The sequence below is a fragment of the Salvelinus namaycush genome, chromosome 20 (genome assembly GCF_016432855.1).
Source record: "Salvelinus namaycush isolate Seneca chromosome 20, SaNama_1.0, whole genome shotgun sequence".
In the NCBI taxonomy this organism is placed as follows: domain Eukaryota; kingdom Metazoa; phylum Chordata; class Actinopteri; order Salmoniformes; family Salmonidae; genus Salvelinus; species Salvelinus namaycush.
Genome location: NC_052326.1, coordinates 48,217,273 through 48,238,095, shown reverse-complemented (window position 1 = coordinate 48,238,095; position 20,823 = coordinate 48,217,273).

Here is a 20,823-nt window from a genome sequence, read left to right as displayed (position 1 = left end):
TTGCTCAAGGACAAGACTCAAGTGAAGCATATGGTTGCACCTCATCTGGTTCTCAGTCACATTTCCTCATGAGGAGGATTAAAACCAAGGCTAAATCGGTTCAGCCACCCTTTAAATCGATGTCTATACATTTAAATCCAGATTTGAACATTTTCCATAGATTGGGCAGTGCTGCACAGTTTATAATACATCTTCAGAAATAAAACATGAATAAAGGGAAGAACAACCGGTAAAAAAATACAGTATGAATAAAATACACACTTCTTAACATAACAGTATGAATAAAATACACACTTCTTAACATAACAGTATGAATTAAGACACGCCTAACATAACAGTATGAATATAATACACACCTAACATAACAGTATGAATAAAATACACACCTAACATAACAGTATGAATAAAATACACACTTCTTAACATAACAGTATGAATAAAATACACACTTCTTAACATAACAGTATGAATATAATACACACCTAACATAACAGTATGAATAAAATACACACTTCTTAACATAACAGTATGAATAAAATACACACCTAACATAACAGTATGAATAAAATACACACCAAACATAACAGTATGAATAAAGACACACTTCTTAATAACAGTTGTAAACTTGAGCAGATAAGAAGAACAATACATATTGAAGGGTTAGAAAGGAAGGACTAAATAAGGCCATGGGGAATAAAACACATATAGAACAGATGGAATACAGATTCAAAGAAAGATAACATCTTACAGAAGATTAGGAATGTACATTTACTGTATGGGAAAACAGTGACCGGTGCCAACGTAGGGGAGAATCCTAATTCCATTTTAAGGATTTGCCTTGTTCATATTGTCAGTTGGATGTGACTCAAATACCCAAAATTTTGCATATCCGATTCGAATCTGTTCTTTATCCTGTAGTCTGAACAGCCAAAAAGCACATGAAATCGAACATTTCAAGCCATATTTCAAACCATCTTCATAGCTGGTTTTAGGTCATACAAATCTGATTCCTGGCCGTGTGACTTGTGTCTGAACAGTCAAATCTGATTTATTTGCCCTCAAGTTGTTTTTAGACTGATATTTGACACACAGTATCTTGTTGCTTGCTAGCTACTCTGCTGACAGTTTTACAGGAACATGACTAGCTTGTTAATTGTTAACAAAAAAATGAGTGAATGTGCTAGAAAGCTGAACAGCTACCTAGCTAGCTAGTTGCCTGCCTTGGCTAGCCAAAAATGACTTGTTTTGAAAGTTGGATCATCTTATCCTTTGAGGCTTTAAAAGTGTTCTTACACTATAATTTTGAACATTCAAAGCAACTGGGAGACTTCTATGGCAGGTGTTGTTGTCACCTTAGCATGCTACATAACTTCTGAGTGATAAGAAGCAAGAGCACTACCACCAATCAGCCTACACCCCTGTGCACGCACACCTGTCGTTACTATGACAACTAGCATAGCCATGTTAGCAAATGACTGCTGTCTAAACACACACACCCGATTTGGTCACTTGTAACTTGCTGTTTGTACCGTCAGTATTACAAAACGGATTTGAAAAACCAAACTGATTTGAGCATTAAGGCCTACAGTTGAAACAAGGTTTTAATCTCCCATTGAGAACAATGCATGGCTAACTTAAATTTTGACCTAAGTGGCAGTAAGGATTCAACCCTTAGTCTCCCATTCCATAGTTCCAGGTATAACTATTTTGGTTTCTATGTAGAACCTTCTGGGGAAAGGGTTCTACATGGAGCCCAATAGGATTCTACCTGGAACCAAAAGGGTTCTACCTGGAACCAAAATGGGTTCTTCAAAGGGTTTTCCTATGGATAGCATTTTTTTTCCTAACAGTATAGGATTCTCTATGTTCGTTCCCTAGTAAATCATTTTGAATGACATCAAAGATACAGCAGGGATTTCTCTTGTTCTCTCTTCTTGCCTTTGAGAGACTACAGCAGCTTTTCCCAAACTCGGTCCTGGGGCTTCCCCTGGGTACACATTTAGGTTTTTGCCCTAACACTACACAGCTGATTCAAATAATCAAAGCTTGATGATTCATTGGTTATTTGAATCAGCTGTGTAGTGCTAGGGCAAAAACCAAAACGTGCACCCTTTGGATTCCTGAGGACTGAGTTTGGGATACACTGGACTAGAGGGAGTTCCTCTGCTCTACAGAAATAACTCAGTAACATAAATACCAATCCACTCATTATTCTTTGAGAACTCTGGGACTCAAGATAATATTTGTGTATATTAGGTTGTGAATCATTCCAATATTCCAGTAGTGTACTTATTGCTTGGTTCATTATTATTTGAAACTGAATGCTTAATACATTGGGATTGTGTTGCTTTGGTATACAGCGTTCCTTCTCTTAGCCATTGTGGAAAAGACATTGTTACAGATTAGAGTAACACTTTATTTAAAACCGACAGGTATAATGATGTATTACTAGTTATAGGCATGTATGATTACAGTATCAACCAATAGATATAATGATTTATTACTAGTTATAAGAGCCTGTTCAATGGCTGTATTAAACCAGAATCATTGAGATAATACGACAACATACTTATAACAAGGCTTATAATGCATTATAATGCTCGGCTTCAAGTTAAGTCTTATCCAGATTGGTACTGTCCAATGTACACAATATTTAGTTGTCTATAGGGAGGAGTGTTGCCAATAGAGCTGTTACCTAAAGATGATTCAGTACAATGGGTCCATCGAGGGAGTTGTTTCTTGGAAGAGCAGCGTACACTGTCCTTTATCTTCGCTTTCCGAGAACACTACGGGCACTAATAGAGTTCCTCTCTTCATTGAAACAGCTGACCTTGCTGCTACCTTGTTCCTGATGGGAAAAAGACAAGCCTTCATTTCATGAATGCCATGCCGAGGGGTCAAGGGTGAGGGCTCGCGCAAATGTCCCATTTCGTCTTTCTCTATCTCTGTACGTACCGCCGTCCCTGACGCCCAACACGGAAAGAACAAACACTTTGAGACAAAATAATTTATCATCAGTAGAGGGGAGAGAGAAATACAGAGCATTGTATCATCCGACACACCATGCTTGACTTGCTTTATTTTCCATTTTCTTTCAATTCCTTTCAGTCGTAACCTTAAAGCAAATGAACTTGTCAAGGTGTCACATTGTGAAAACCTATTTACACACACAACAGTAGGAGAGAGAGAAAGAGCGAGAGCGAGAGAGAGAGAGAAAGAGCGAGAGAGAGAGAGAGAGAGAGAGTTGGAGTTGGATGTAAGTGTTGGTCCAACAGGATTCCTAAACTAACGTACTCTCTTTTTCTCTATATGACGAACATGAAGGGCTCCCCATAGTGTATCTGTGTTCAGTATATGTATCTACAGATGTGTGTTAGTACGTTACTTCTCAACGGTAAATCATTAATGTGACAATGTCTTTCGCAGACAAAGCCAAGCGCCAAGTTTGTTTGCATTCATCTATCAATCAATCAAGTCAAGTTTATTTTATATAGCCCTTCGTACATCAGCTAATATCTCGAAGTGCTGTACAGAAACCCAGCCTAAAACCCCAAACAGCAAGCAATGCAGGTGTAGAAGCACGGTGGCTAGGAAAAACTCCCTAGAAAGGCCAAAACCTAGGAAGAAACCTAGAGAGGAACCAGGCTATGAGGGGTGGCCAGTCCTCTTCTAGCTGTGCCGGCCTAGCATGGCCAAGATGTTCAAAATGTTCGTAAATGACAAGCATGGTCAAATAATAATCAGGAATAAATGTCAGTTGGCTTTTCATAGCCGATCTACAGTTTCAAGTCTGGTTTTGCGCATGTCACAGCACAGCATGCCACACTCGCCTGGGTCAAAATCATTTTACCTGCATTAAATGTAATTAGAAAATGCCACGCGTCCTCATCATCACCAGGGAAATTACACAATTTTGGATTGTGACCCAGGCAAATGTGGCAATACTAACAATAACCCATGTAATGAAATGTGCCCTGAAATATTTCAGAAATTTGCCCCCTGATATTGCAGTTACACTTTTTTAATCATGTGATGCAGTGCAGGGACACTTTTTAATTGACAAATCAGCCCAATCAGAAGTAGCTACTATAACAAAGGTGCCAATATTGCTACACAAGTACCTAATCGGCTGTAAGCCCACCTCTTTGTAGGATATAACATTTTGAAAATGCTCGGTGGGTCGATTAGAAGCTAAAATGTCCTTGAAAATACTGAGTCACACTGACCGCAATCCAAATGGCATCCTATTCCCTTAATAATGTACTACTTTTGACCAGGGCCCATAGGGAATAGGGTGCCATTTGGGGCGTAACCACAATGGCAGATTAATCTGGGACCTAGTTGGATAATGTGTCTAGTAGCTTGCTCGAAAAGGTTGACACCCCTTTAATTGTCTCATCTAGAAGTAAATCCCAATGCGATGGCTTATCCATATCATGCCTTGCTCCTATTCCCCCAACGGGATTAAAACCCTATTACTGCAGAGAACACATACTGTTTAAATATGTCCCTCTAATTGTTGCACCAAAGCCTTACAATAGCAGCAGGTTGAATGTTATTGTCATTAATCTTGCCCTGGAAGCAGAACTGAGTGATTTCTGCTTGATTGGCCAGCTGCAAAGTCAAACTTGATTATATCGTAAAAATGTATGAATCAAATTTTTGGTCTTAATTTAAGGTTAGGGTTAGGCATTAGGTTTAGCATAGTGGTTAAGGTTATGTTTAAAATGTGATTTTATGACTTTGTGGCTGTGCCAGCTAGTGACCACTCTGCAGAGCTGCCTCCAGTACACGAGTCATCCCATTAAGAGCCAACCTGCCTGATGGGGGATTTAATTTACATTTACATTTAAGTCATTTAGCAGACGCTCTTATCCAGAGCGACTTACAAATTGGAAAGTTCATACATATTCATCCTGGTCCCCCCGTGGGAATTGAACCCTGGTCCCCCCGTGGGAATTGAACCCACAACCCTGGCGTTGCAAGCGCCATGCTCTACCAACTGAGCCACACGGGACCATTTAATGTGTTCTTAGCTGCTGGCTAAGAAATTATAAGAGTTTGTTGTTTCTTTAACCATAATCCTCTGTTAAAGCAAACTTTACATTTACATAAGCCTGACGTACAGATGTCTTAAGAGGTCATACCAAGTGATGTGTCAATACAACTGCATGACCATCCTCATGATGATGATGATGATGATGTTCATTATAATCAGGATAATCAGGATATAACCATGCTATGAGGTGATTAGATGGCGCCGGAGCAGAAGGGAGACGTTTTACGTGCCCCCAAACTATTATGTTTTCTTGTTTGTTTATCTGCGTTGTTTGTAACATTTTTGTTTTACCCTTTTTGTACATAATGTTGCCGCTACCGTCTATTATGACCGAAAATAACTCATAGACATCAGGACTGCGATTACTCACCACGGACTAGCAGAATCCTTTTTCTTCTTTCACGACTCTGACGAGCCTGAGGCGGAGGATATACGGCTCCCTTGGGAACAGGCCCCAACCCCAGTGATCTGCGTGAAGAGGAGGCGGAGAAAGAGAGGCCGGAGAGCGGGCTGCCTTCTGAGAAGTCGGAGGCATTGAATAAAACCCCCACTTCCCTCAATTATGTTAGCAAACATGCAATCTTTGGACAATAAAATGGATGAGTTACTGAGAAGATTTAACAATCAACGGGGCATTAAAAACTGTAACATTTTATGCTTCACAGAGTCGTGGCTGAACGACAACAATATCAACATACAGCTGGCTGGTTATACGATGTACCGGCAGGAGAGAACAGCGGCGTCTGGTAAGACAAACGGCGGCGGTCTATGTATTTTTGTAAACAACAGTTGGTGCACGATATCTTAGGAAGTCTTGTGCTATTGCCTGCCTGAGTTAGAGTTTATCATGATAAGCTGCAAACCACACTACCTACTGAGAGAGTTTTCATCTATATTCTCTGTAGCTGTGTACATACCACCACGGTCAGAGGCTGGCACTAAGATAGCATTGAATGAGCTGTTTTCCGTCATAAGAAAACGCTCACCCAGAGGCGGCGCTCCTAGTGGCCGGGGACTTTAATGCAGGAAACTTAAATCAGTTTTACCAAATTTCTATCAGCATGTTAAATGTGCAACCAGAGGGAAAATAACCTATACTCCATACACAGAGATGCATACAAAGCTCTCCTTCACCCTCCATTTGGCAAATCTGACCATAATTCCATCCTCCTGATTCCTGCTTACAAGCTAAAATTAAAGCAGGAAGCACCCGTGACTAGATCAATAAAAAAGTGGTCAGATGAAGCAGATGCTAAGCTACAGGACTGTTTTGCTAGCACAGACTGGAATATGTTCTTGGATTCCTCCAATGGCATTGAGGAGTACACCACATCTGTCATTGGCTTCATCAATAAGTGCATTGATGACGTCGTCCACACAGTGACCGTACGTACATACCCCAACCAGAAGCCATGGATTACAGGCAGCATCCACACTGAGCTAAAGGCTAGAGCTGCCGCTTTCAAGGAGCGGGACTCTAACCATCAGGGTTAGACATCAGGGATAAAATTGTAGACCTGCACAAGGCTGGGATGGGCTACAGGACAATAGGCAAGCAGCTTGGTGAGAAGGCAGCAACTGTTGGCGCAATTATTAGAAAATGGAAGAAGTTCAAGATGACGGTCAATCACCCTCGGTCTGGGGCTCCATGCAAGATCTCACCTCGTGGGGCATCAATGATCATGAGGAAGGTGAGGGATCAGCCCAGAACTACACGGCAGGACCTGGTCAATGACCTGAAGAGAGCTGGGACAGTCTCAAAGAAAACCATTAGTAACCTTAAAATCCTGCAGCGCACACAAGGTCCCCCTGCTCAAGCCAGCGCATGTCCAGGCCCGTCTGAAGTTTGCCAATGACCATCTGGATGATCCAGAGGAGGAATGGGAGAAGGTCATGTGGTCTGATGAGACAAAAATAGAGCTTTTTGGTCTAAACTCCACTCGCCGTGTTTGGAGGAAGAAGAAGGATGAGTACAACCCCAAGAACACCATCCCAACCGTGAAGCATGGAGGTGGAAACATCATTCTTTGGGGATGCTTTTCTGCAAAGGGGACAGGACGACTGCACCGTATTGAGGGGAGGATGGATGGGGCCATGTATCGCGAGATCTTGGCCAACAACCTCCTTCCCTCAGTAAGAGCATTGAAGATGGGTCGTGGCTGGGTCTTCCAGCATAAGGAGTGGCTCTGTAAGAAGCATCTCAAGGTCCTGGAGTGGCCTAGCCAGTCTCCAGACCTGAACCCAATAGAAAATCTTTGGAGGGAGCTGAAAGTCCGTATTGCCCAGCGACAGCCCCGAAACCTGAAGGATCTGGAGAAGGTCTGTATGGAGGAGTGGGCCAAAATCCCTGCTGCAGTGTGTGCAAACCTGGTCAAGAACTACAGGAAACGTATGATCTCTGTAATTGCAAACAAAGGTTTCTGTACCAAATATTAAGTTCTGCTTTTCTGATGTATCAAATACTTATGTCATGCAATACAATGCAGATTAATTACTTAAAAATCATACAATGTGATTTTCTGGATTTTTGTTTTTGATTCCGTCTCTCACAGTTGAAGTGTACCTATGATAAAAATTACAGACCTCTACATGCTTTGTAAGTAGGAAAACCTGCAGAATCGGCAGTGTATCAAACACTTGTTCTCCCCACTGTATATAAGTGCATCAACGGCATCGTCCCCACAGTGACCATACATTCATATCCCAACCAGAAGCCATGGATTGTAGGCCACATCCTCACTGAGCTAAAGGCTAGAGCTGCCGCTTTCAAGGAGCGGAACACTATTCGGACGCTTATAAGAAATTCCGCTACACCCTCTGACTAACAATCAAACAGGCAAAGCATCAATACATGACTAATATCAAATCCTACTACACCGGCTCTGATGCTTTTCAGATGTGGCCTTGCAAACTATAAACGGATTCCAAAGGGAAACCCAGACGTGAGCTGACCAGTGACACAAGCCACCTGACAAGCTAAATTCCATTTATGCTCACTTCGAGGCAAGCAACACTGAACCATGCATGAGAGCACCAGCTGTTCCAGACGACTTTGTGATTACGCTCGCCGTAGCCGATCTGAGTAAGAACTTTAAGCAAATGAACATTCACAAGGCCACAGTGCCAGATGGATTACCAGGATTGGCACTCACATCTATAGCCATGAAATGTTTTGAAAGGCTGGTCATGGCTCACATCAACACCATCATCCCAGATACCCTGGACCCACTCCAATTCGCATACCACCACAACAGATCCACAGATGACACCATTGCTATTGCACTGCCCTTTCCCACATGGACAAAAGGAACACCTACGTGAGAATGCTGTTAATTTATTACAGCTTTGCGTTCAACACCATAGTGCCCTTTAAGGACCCTGGGACTGAACACCTCTCTCTGCAACTGGATCCTGGACTTCCTGACGGGTCGCCTCCAGGTGGTGAGGGTAGGCAAAAACATATCCGCCACGCTGACCCTCAACACGGGGGCTCCTCAGGGTAGAATGCTAGACTCAACACTATCATTAAGTTTGCCAACAACACGTAGGTGGTAGGCCTGATCACCGACGACGATGACACAGCCCCTTTATCCACATTATAGCAGGGGGTGTAAAGCCATAACACATATGTTTTTCCAGCAGCAGACTATGATATGTGCTGCCAGATGTTGCATTTATGTTACAGTTCAATAGGATTCGGAATGTTTTAGCCCTAGTGGTCAGGTGTATACAGTACACTGCTCACAGACAGGCCAAAGGTGGCATTCTCTGCTGCTTTGGGTAAAGACGTGGGACCCTACAATACGGACACCACTGTGGTCTACCCCAATTTCAGCCCAATTTCACATACTGCTCACACACCAATCTACATATAATATACAGGTGTCCACAGGGGCCAGCTTTAATCAGTGTGTCCAACATCACTAACCGGCTGCTGCAGTGTCTCTGAGAGACAGAAGGTCTTTTTTCTGATGCAGGTGTCTTCACAGCACCAGTGAGAGAAATCTACTACCTCAGATTCAGTGCCAAGGACAACCGTTCATCACAGTACAAGGACTTACGTTTGTTCAAGAATGACCTGGGTATAATGTGGTACAATAGTCACGGACACAGAGTGAATGTATCCAATGGAGTGACTCTAGAGCTGGAAGAGGGACACTTGGTCTACATGCGCCTCCCCTCTTACCACAGGCTCCTTGATTATCGTAATAATCACAACATAGTTAAATAAAACAAATATTCAGTGGTGTCCTGCTCTTCAGTATGTGAGGGAACACCACAAACACTGTGTTGAGCCAAAATGATATCTAGACATGGGTAGTCTGAGCTCCAATTAATACATTTGCAAACATTTCTAAAAACCTGTTTTTGCTTTTGTCATTATGGGGTATTGTGTGTAGATTGATGAAAAAAACAATTGAATACATTTTAGAATAAGGCTGTAACGTAACAAAATGTGGAAAAAGTCAAGGGGTCTGAATACTTTCCGAATGCACTTTATGTAAGGGAAACACCAGTAAACGCTGTGTTCAGCCAAAATAATACCTAGACATGGGTAGTCTGAGCTCCAATTGTTCCTGTATTAAGTATACATAATAAAAATAAACAATTATTATGACTAGTGTTTTGTATTATTTACTGTCAGTTTGCATCTTATTGCTGAACATATCCTTGCTGTTAGCTGTATTTCTACATATCTGATGGATGGTTTTAAGTAAGGAGGGAAGGTGGGGTTGGAAGGGGTTTTGAGATAGCTTTTTTATATTGCATTACATCAATCTCCAACTATCCCTGAGAAATCAACTTCATGTATTTGCATGCATATACAGTATATTACTGTACCATATCTTTGTATTGTTGGACTATTTTATGCAACAAAAAAACAAGTCATATCATAATTGAAAACAACAGTCAATATCTTCCATGAACTGAATTTAAATGAATTTTCCTTGAAATGTGTTGAAATGGAATTGCCCCAAACCTATCTACTGTGGATTGAATTGTGTGGAAGTGTTTTACTACTACCTGCTGGTGTACTATGGTATTGTCATAAAGTCCCCCAATCAACGTGTTGACCTCCATCTTTGCATATGAATCCCTGATCACAGTCAATATCAAGAACTTGTAAATATGTATGGACCTCAGAGATGCAAAGCAGGCTGCAATATGTATAGCAGAATAGGAAAAGAAAGAACATCTTCCAAATAATTGATTCTCAGGAGAAAGGACCTCGATAGTTCCCTTGCCATTTTGCACCTTTTCACTAAAGGTGCATCTTTCATATTTTATAGTGAGTGGATCAATGTTTCACTGCATTACCAAGATATCCAGGCTCCAATAGGTGTGGATACTGAATTACCAAGATATCCAGGCTCCAATAGGTGTGAATACTGAATTACCAAGATATCCAGACTCCAATAGGTGTGGATACTGAATTACCAAGATATCCAGACTCCAATAGGTGTGGATACTGAATTACCAAGATATCCAGACTCCAATAGGTGTGAATACTGAATTACCAAGATATCCAGGCTCCAATAGGTGTGGATACTGAATTACCAAGATATCCAGGCTCCAATAGGTGTGGATACTGAATTACCAAGATATCCAGGCTCCAATAGGTGTGGATACTGAATTACCAAGATATCCAGGCTCTAATAGGTGTGGATACTGAATTACCAAGATATCCAGGCTCCAATAGGTGTGGATACTGAATTACCAAGATATCCAGGCTCTAATAGGTGTGGATACTGAATTACCAAGATATACAGGCTCTAATAGGTGTGGATACTGAATTACCAAGATATACAGGCTCCAATAGGTGTGGATACTGAATTACCAAGATATACAGGCTCTAATAGGTGTGGATACTGAATTACCAAGAAATACAGGCTCCAATAGGTGTGGATACTGAATTACCAAGATATCCAGGCTCTAATAGGTGTGGATACTGAATTACCAAGATATCCCGGCTCTAATAGGTGTGGATACTGAATTACCAAGATATCCAGGCTCCAATAGGTGTGGATACTGCATTACCAAGATATACAGGCTCTAATAGGTGTGGATACTGAATTACCAAGATATCCAGGCTCTAATAGGTGTGGATACTATATTACCAAGATATACAGGCTCTAATAGGTGTGGATACTGAATTACCAAGATATCCAGGCTCTAATAGGTGTGGATAATGAATTACCAAGATATCCAGGCTCTAATAGGTGTGGATACTGAATTACCAAGATATCCAGGCTCTAATAGGTGTGGATACTGAATTACCAAGATATCCAGGCTCTAATAGGTGTGGATACTGAATTACCAAGATATACAGGCTCCAATAGGTGTGATATCCAGGCTCTAATAGGTGTGGATACTGAATTACCAAGATATCCAGGCTCTAATAGGTGTGGATACTGAATTACCAAGATATCCAGGCTCCAATAGGTGTGGATACTGAATTACCAAGATATACAGGCTCTAATAGGTGTGGATACTGAATTACCAAGATATCCAGGCTCTAATAGGTGTGGATACTGTATATAACCCAACAGACTCTAATAGGTGTGGATACTGTATATAACCCAACAGACTCTAATAGGTGTGGATACTGTATATAACCCAACAGACTCTAATAGGTTTGGATACTGTATATAATCCAACAGACTCTAATAGGTGTGGATACTGTATATAACCCAAAATACTCTAATAGGTGTGGATACTGTATATAACCCAACAGACTCTAATAGGTGTGGATACTGTATATAACCCAACATACTCGAATGGGTGTGGATACTGTATATAACCCAACAGACTCTAATGGGTGTGGATACTGTATATAACCCAACATACTCTAATAGGTGTGGATACTGTATATAACCCAACAGACTCTAATAGGTGTGGATACTGTATATAATCCAACAGACTAATAGGTGTGGATACTGTATATAACCCAACAGACTCTAATAGGTGTGGATACTGTATATAACCCAACAGACTCTAATAGGTGTGGATACTGTATATAACCCAACAGACTCTAATAGGTGTGGATACTGTATATAATCCAACAGACTAATAGGTGTGGATACTGTATATAACCCAACAGACTCTAATAGGTGTGGATACTGTATATAACCCAACAGACTCTAATAGGTGTGGATACTGTATATAACCCAACAGACTCTAATAGGTGTGGATACTGTATATAACCCAACAGACTATAATAGGTGTGGATACTGTATATAACCCAACAGACTCTAATAGGTGTGGATACTGTATATAACCCAACAGACTCTAATAGGTGTGGATACTGTATATAACCCAACAGACTCTAATAGGTTTGGATACTGTATATAATCCAACAGACTCTAATAGGTGTGGATACTGTATATAACCCAACATACTCTAATAGGTGTGGATACTGTATATAACCCAACAGACTCTAATAGGTGTGGATACTGTATATAACCCAACATACTCGAATGGGTGTGGATACTGTATATAACCCAACAGACTCTAATGGGTGTGGATACTGTATATAACCCAACATACTCTAATAGGTGTGGATACTGTATATAACCCAACAGACTCTAATAGGTGTGGATACTGTATATAATCCAACAGACTAATAGGTGTGGATACTGTATATAACCTAACAGACTCTAATAGGTGTGGATACTGTATATAACCCAACAGACTCTAATAGGTGTGGATACTGTATATAACCCAACAGACTCTAATAGGTGTGGATACTGTATATAACCCAACAGACTATAATAGGTGTGGATACTGTATATAACCCAACAGACTCTAATAGGTGTGGATACTGTATATAACCCAACAGACTCTAATAGGTGTGGATACTGTATATAACCCAACAGACTCTAATAGGTGTGGATACTGTATATAACCCAACAGACTCTAATAGGTGTGGATACTGTATATAACCCAACAGACTCTAATAGGTGTGGATACTGTATATAACCCAACAGACTCTAATAGGTGTGGATACTGTATATAACCCAACAGACTCTAATAGGTGTGGATACTGTATATAACCCAACTCTAATAGGTGTGGATACTATATATAACCCAACAGACTCTAATAGGTGTGGATACTGTATATAACCCAACAGACTCTAATAGCTGTGGATACTGTATATAACCCAACAGACTCTAATAGGTGTGGATACTGTATATAACCCAACAGACTCTAATAGGTGTGGATACTGTATATAACCCAACAGACTCTTAATAGGTGTGGATACTGTATATAACCCAACAGACTCTAATAGGTGTGGATACTGTATATAACCCAACAGACTCTTAATAGGTGTGGATACTGTATATAACCCAACAGACTCTAATAGGTGTGGATACTGTATATAACCCAACAGACTCTAATAGGTGTGGATACTGTATATAACCCAACAGACTCTTAATAGGTGTGGATACTGTATATAACCCAACAGACTCTAATAGGTGTGGATACTGTATATAACCCAACATACTCGAATGGGTGTGGATACTGTATATAACCCAACAGACTCTAATGGGTGTGGATACTGTATATAACCCAACATACTCTAATAGGTGTGGATACTGTATATAACCCAACAGACTCTAATAGGTGTGGATACTGTATATAACCCAACAGACTCTAATAGGTGTGGATACTGTATATAACCCAACAGACTATAATAGGTGTGGATACTGTATATAACCCAACAGACTCTAATAGGTGTGGATACTGTATATAACCCAACAGACTCTAATAGGTGTGGATACTGTATATAACCCAACAGACTCTAATAGGTTTGGATACTGTATATAATCCAACAGACTCTAATAGGTGTGGATACTGTATATAACCCAACATACTCTAATAGGTGTGGATACTGTATATAACCCAACAGACTCTAATAGGTGTGGATACTGTATATAACCCAACATACTCGAATGGGTGTGGATACTGTATATAACCCAACAGACTCTAATGGGTGTGGATACTGTATATAACCCAACATACTCTAATAGGTGTGGATACTGTATATAACCCAACAGACTCTAATAGGTGTGGATACTGTATATAATCCAACAGACTAATAGGTGTGGATACTGTATATAACCTAACAGACTCTAATAGGTGTGGATACTGTATATAACCCAACAGACTCTAATAGGTGTGGATACTGTATATAACCCAACAGACTATAATAGGTGTGGATACTGTATATAACCCAACAGACTCTAATAGGTGTGGATACTGTATATAACCCAACAGACTCTAATAGGTGTGGATACTGTATATAACCCAACAGACTCTAATAGGTTTGGATACTGTATATAATCCAACAGACTCTAATAGGTGTGGATACTGTATATAACCCAACATACTCTAATAGGTGTGGATACTGTATATAACCCAACAGACTCTAATAGGTGTGGATACTGTATATAACCCAACATACTCGAATGGGTGTGGATACTGTATATAACCCAACAGACTCTAATGGGTGTGGATACTGTATATAACCCAACATACTCTAATAGGTGTGGATACTGTATATAACCCAACAGACTCTAATAGGTGTGGATACTGTATATAATCCAACAGACTCTAATAGGTGTGGATACTGTATATAACCCAACATACTCTAATAGGTGTGGATACTGTATATAACCCAACAGACTCTAATAGGTGTGGATACTGTATATAACCCAACATACTCGAATGGGTGTGGATACTGTATATAACCCAACAGACTCTAATGGGTGTGGATACTGTATATAACCCAACATACTCTAATAGGTGTGGATACTGTATATAACCCAACAGACTCTAATAGGTGTGGATACTGTATATAATCCAACAGACTAATAGGTGTGGATACTGTATATAACCTAACAGACTCTAATAGGTGTGGATACTGTATATAACCCAACAGACTCTAATAGGTGTGGATACTGTATATAACCCAACAGACTCTAATAGGTGTGGATACTGTATATAACCCAACAGACTATAATAGGTGTGGATACTGTATATAACCCAACAGACTCTAATAGGTGTGGATACTGTATATAACCCAACAGACTCTAATAGGTGTGGATACTGTATATAACCCAACAGACTCTAATAGGTGTGGATACTGTATATAACCCAACAGACTCTAATAGGTGTGGATACTGTATATAACCCAACAGACTCTAATAGGTGTGGATACTGTATATAACCCAACAGACTCTAATAGGTGTGGATACTGTATATAACCCAACAGACTCTAATAGGTGTGGATACTGTATATAACCCAACTCTAATAGGTGTGGATACTATATATAACCCAACAGACTCTAATAGGTGTGGATACTGTATATAACCCAACAGACTCTAATAGCTGTGGATACTGTATATAACCCAACAGACTCTAATAGGTGTGGATACTGTATATAACCCAACAGACTCTAATAGGTGTGGATACTGTATATAACCCAACAGACTCTTAATAGGTGTGGATACTGTATATAACCCAACAGACTCTAATAGGTGTGGATACTGTATATAACCCAACAGACTCTTAATAGGTGTGGATACTGTATATAACCCAACAGACTCTAATAGGTGTGGATACTGTATATAACCCAACAGACTCTAATAGGTGTGGATACTGTATATAACCCAACAGACTCTAATAGGTGTGGATACTGTATATAACCCAACAGACTCTAATAGGTGTGGATACTGTATATAACCCAACAGACTCTAATAGGTGTGGATACTGTATATAACCCAACAGACTCTAATAGGTGTGGATACTGTATATAACCCAACAGACTCTAATAGCTGTGGATACTGTATATAACCCAACAGACTCTAATGGGTGTGGATACTGTATATAACCCAACAGACTCTAATGGGTGTGGATACTGTATATAACCCAACAGACTCTAATAGGTGTGGATACTGTATATAACCCAACAGACTCTAATAGGTGTGGATACTGTATATAACCCAACAGACTCTAATAGGTGTGGATACTGTATATAACCCAACAGACTCTAATAGGTGTGGATACTGTATATAACCCAACAGACTCTAATAGGTGTGGATACTGTATATAACCCAACAGACTCTAATAGGTGTGGATACTGTATATAACCCAACAGACTCTAATAGGTGTGGATACTGTATATAACCCAACAGACTCTAATAGCTGTGGATACTGTATATAACCCAACAGACTCTAATGGGTGTGGATACTGTATATAACCCAACAGACTCTAATAGGTGTGGATACTGTATATAACCCAACAGACTCTTAATAGGTGTGGATACTGTATATAACCCAACAGACTCTTAATAGGTGTGGATACTGTATATAATCCAACAGACTCTAATAGGTGTGGATACTGTATATAACCCAACAGACTCTAATGGGTGTGGATACTGTATATAACCCAACAGACTCTAATGGGTGTGGATACTGTATATAACCCAACAGACTCTAATAGGTGTGGATACTGTATATAACCCAACAGACTCTTAATAGGTGTGGATACTGTATATAACCCAACATACTCTAATAGGTGTGGATACTGTATATAACCCAACATACTCTAATAGGTGTGGATACTGTATATAACCCAACAGACTCTAATAGGTGTGGATACTGTATATAACCCAACAGACTCTTAATAGGTGTGGATACTGTATATAACCCAACTCTAATAGGTGTGGATACTGTATATAGCCCAACAGACTCTTAATAGGTGTGGATACTGTATATAACCCAACAGACTCTAATGGGTGTGGATACTGTATATAACCCAACAGACTCTAATAGGTGTGGATACTGTATATAACCCAACAGACTCTAATGGGTGTGGATACTGTATATAACCCAACAGACTCTAATAGGTGTGGATACTGTATATAACCCAACAGACTCTAATAGGTGTGGATACTGTATATAACCCAACAGACTCTAATAGGTGTGGATACTGTATATAGCCCAACAGACTCTAATAGCTGTGGATACTGTATATAACCCAACAGACTCTAATAGGTGTGGATACTGTATATAACCCAACAGACTCTAATAGGTGTGGATACTGTATATAACCCAACAGACTCTAATAGGTTTGGATACTGTATATAGCCCAACAGACTCTTAATAGGTGTGGATACTGTATATAACCCAACTCTAATAGGTGTGGATACTGTATATAGCCCAACAGACTCTTAATAGGTGTGGATACTGTATATAACCCAACTCTAATAGGTGTGGATACTGTATATAGCCCAACAGACTCTTAATAGGTGTGGATACTGTATATAACCCAACTCTAATAGGTGTGGATACTGTATATAGCCCAACAGACTCTTAATAGGTGTGGATACTGTATATAACCCAACTCTAATAGGTGTGGATACTGTATATAATCCAACAGACTCTAATGGGTGTGGATACTGTATATAACCCATCAGACTCTAATAGGTGTGGATACTGTATATAACCCAACAGACTCTAATAGGTGTGGATACTGTATATAACCCAACTCTAATAGGTGTGGATACTGTATATAATCCAACAGACTCTAATGGGTGTGGATACTGTATATAATCCAACAGACTCTAATAGGTGTGGATACTGTATATAACCCAACAGACTCTAATGGGTGTGGATACTGTATATAACCCAACAGACTCTTAATAGGTGTGGATACTGTATATAACCCAACAGACTCTAATGGGTGTGGATACTGTATATAACCCAACAGACTCTAATAGGTGTGGATACTGTATATAATCCAACAGACTCTAATAGGTGTGGATACTGTATATAACCCAACTCTAATAGGTGTGGATACTGTATATAACCCAACAGACTCTTAATAGGTGTGGATACTGTATATAACCCAACAGACTCTAATGGGTGTGGATACTGTATATAACCCAACAGACTCTAATGGGTGTGGATACTGTATATAACCCAACAGACTCTAATGGGTGTGGATACTGTATATAACCCAACGGCATTGATGGGGTTAAGATACACTGAAGCCAACCTTGCAGCGCTCATAGTAAGCCTACATGTCCTTGCAATTGCCTAGCAACAAAGATGTGGGACAAAGAATTTGTGAGCGAGAAGTGGATGTTTGACTCACTTATTTCTATAAGGTTACATTCGATTAGACTTAAGCTACTTCATACAACCTTTTAATGTATTTTATGTTATTTCTTGGTTCACTTCTACCTAGAATTTAATCATAACCAAAACGTACGGCATAATCTCTTTGTATAACCCAATGGCCGGGTCATTTTAACAATATGGTAAATGAATAATGGATACCATCCTCAAAACGATAAGCAAGACGGGCCGCCATTTGATTATCACTGATGTAGGCTGTATTAGTTGGCTTGCAGGAGAGCTCCTCGGGAATCCCGAGTGGCGCAGTGGTCTAAGGCACTGCATTGCAGTGCTTGAGGCGTCACTACAGATCTGGGTTCGATCCCGGGCTTGGTCATAGCCGGCAGCGACCAGGAGACCCATGAGGCGGCACACAATTGGCCCAGCGTCGTCCGGGTTAGAGGAGGGTTTGACCGGCCGGGATGTCCTTGTCCTATCATGCTCTAGCGACTCCTGTGGCGGGCCGGGTCGCCAGGTGTACGGTGTTTCCTCCGACACATTGGTGTGGCTGGCTTCCAGGTTAAGAGAGCAGTGTCTCAAGAAGCAGTGCGGCTTGGCAGGGTTGTGTTTCAGAGGATGCATGGCTCTTGACCTTCGCCTCTCCTGAGTCTGTACAGGAGTTGCAGCAATGGGACAAGACTGTATCTACCAATTGGGGAGAAAAAGGAGTGCTCCTTGGTACTCTGGATTCTATATGCTAGAAAATACAATTATGATATGTTATCCACTGTCAAATAGACTAGATCCATTTTGTCACTTGTCCCTAGTACACAACTAGGTTCTTTTTCACTATTAGTAAGCATTCTGGATCTTTGGGTTTAAGCCAGGGTTCTATAGACTAGCAGAATACATGACTTAAGAAATGATGTTTACCACCTGCAGTATTTGCATACCTTCTCCTTTAAAGAAGGTACAGGGAAAGCTTGAAACGTCTTTTGGTTTTTGCATTTGTCAACATAACATTACCTCGGTAGTTACAGTGCGATAGAAATGTTGACCCAACATATGCAGAGTTGACCGTGAATGCCATCTCTGCTAACGCGTGACTGTTACCGTTAAATTTCAATCACTCTGTAATGCTGATACGAATTGAATTATACTCTTATTTTATAGTAGTGCAGACTTGGAATATGAACACATGGTAAAGAACTTGAACCTGAAAGGTGTGTGTGTGGGTGCATTACTCCTGCACTATGTCTGTCTCTGTGGTCCTCTATCTAGGAACGTGGGCAACTCTCAGGAAAACAAATGCAAAACGTGCTATTAATATGAAACGCTACTACACTAATTTTACTATATTTCTGATAAAAGACCACAAGCTAGACATTTGAGTAATGTTGTCTTTATTTCGATGTTATACTTCATTCTAAGATTTATTTTCAGATGAAGTTATGCCTCAAAACAAAATATGTGTTTTAGAAGGAAAATGTGGCTCACAAAATAAAGGCCTTCTTTCTAATAATCTTACAATGAACAACACCAGAATCATCTCCATGGTAACAATCAACAGATATTAAATTAGTGAAAGGATCCTCTCTAAATGCTTGACTTCATCTAATGCTGAAAAAGTATATATATAATAATTCAATGTTCTGTTCATACATATACTCCTGATTCAGAGAGGGCAAGAAAAGAGTTACTCAATATGTTGAACTTTGAACTTTTCCCAGATATAAAAACAATAGGCTACTTAAATATGTTACTATCTTTATGTATGTTTATTCTATACCTCCTATATCTCTTGAGTTATTCATTTTGTATTAATGAACTGTCAATAAATGCCCCAGAGAAATAAATGAACACATTTGTTTTGTCATTTCGCTGGCACTCTTATCGAGAGCAACTTAGAATAATGAGTGCATACACTATCATACTTTCCTGTACTGGTCCCCCATGGAAATCAAACCCACAAACCTGGTGTTGCAAACATCATCTGAGCAACATGGGAATAGAATTGCATAGTTGCATTTGATTTGATTTTACTGTAACTACTAGAGTATTTTATGATGGAAAACCGGTGCAAACCTCACAGCGATGTTAGCTCTATAAGTAAACTCACCCAGAATGGTACAACGGGTGACAAGAAGCTTAGCAATGCTGTGGGAGGCAACTGCAAACGGCCAAAAGTCTGTAGAAGTTTGCTGTTGTGCATTTTCATCTTTATACTATCTTACTATCTTCCATTTGTATTCTGTAACTCTGGGTGTGGCTGGATGGCTGATAATGAAGATAGATGATATACGCATCATAGAACAAGACAAGTGTTTCTGTATATTTATTCTGTGTACAACAACGGACAGTTACAGGCAATGACACACTTGTTTAGCGATTGAAAACTTTGGTGATGCATAACAGCTTGTAAATACCTGAACACTTTGTATTTTTATATTGCTCTGAAATTAGTCATAATGCTTTATTTTACAATGTCGAGCGACGGAACGACAGTTTTGAAACAAGCGTACATACAGTTGAAGTCGTAAGTTTACATACACTTAGGTTGGAGTTATTAAAACTCGTTTTTTATCCACTCCACAAATTTCTTGTTAACAAACTATAGTTTTGGCAAGTCGGTTAGGA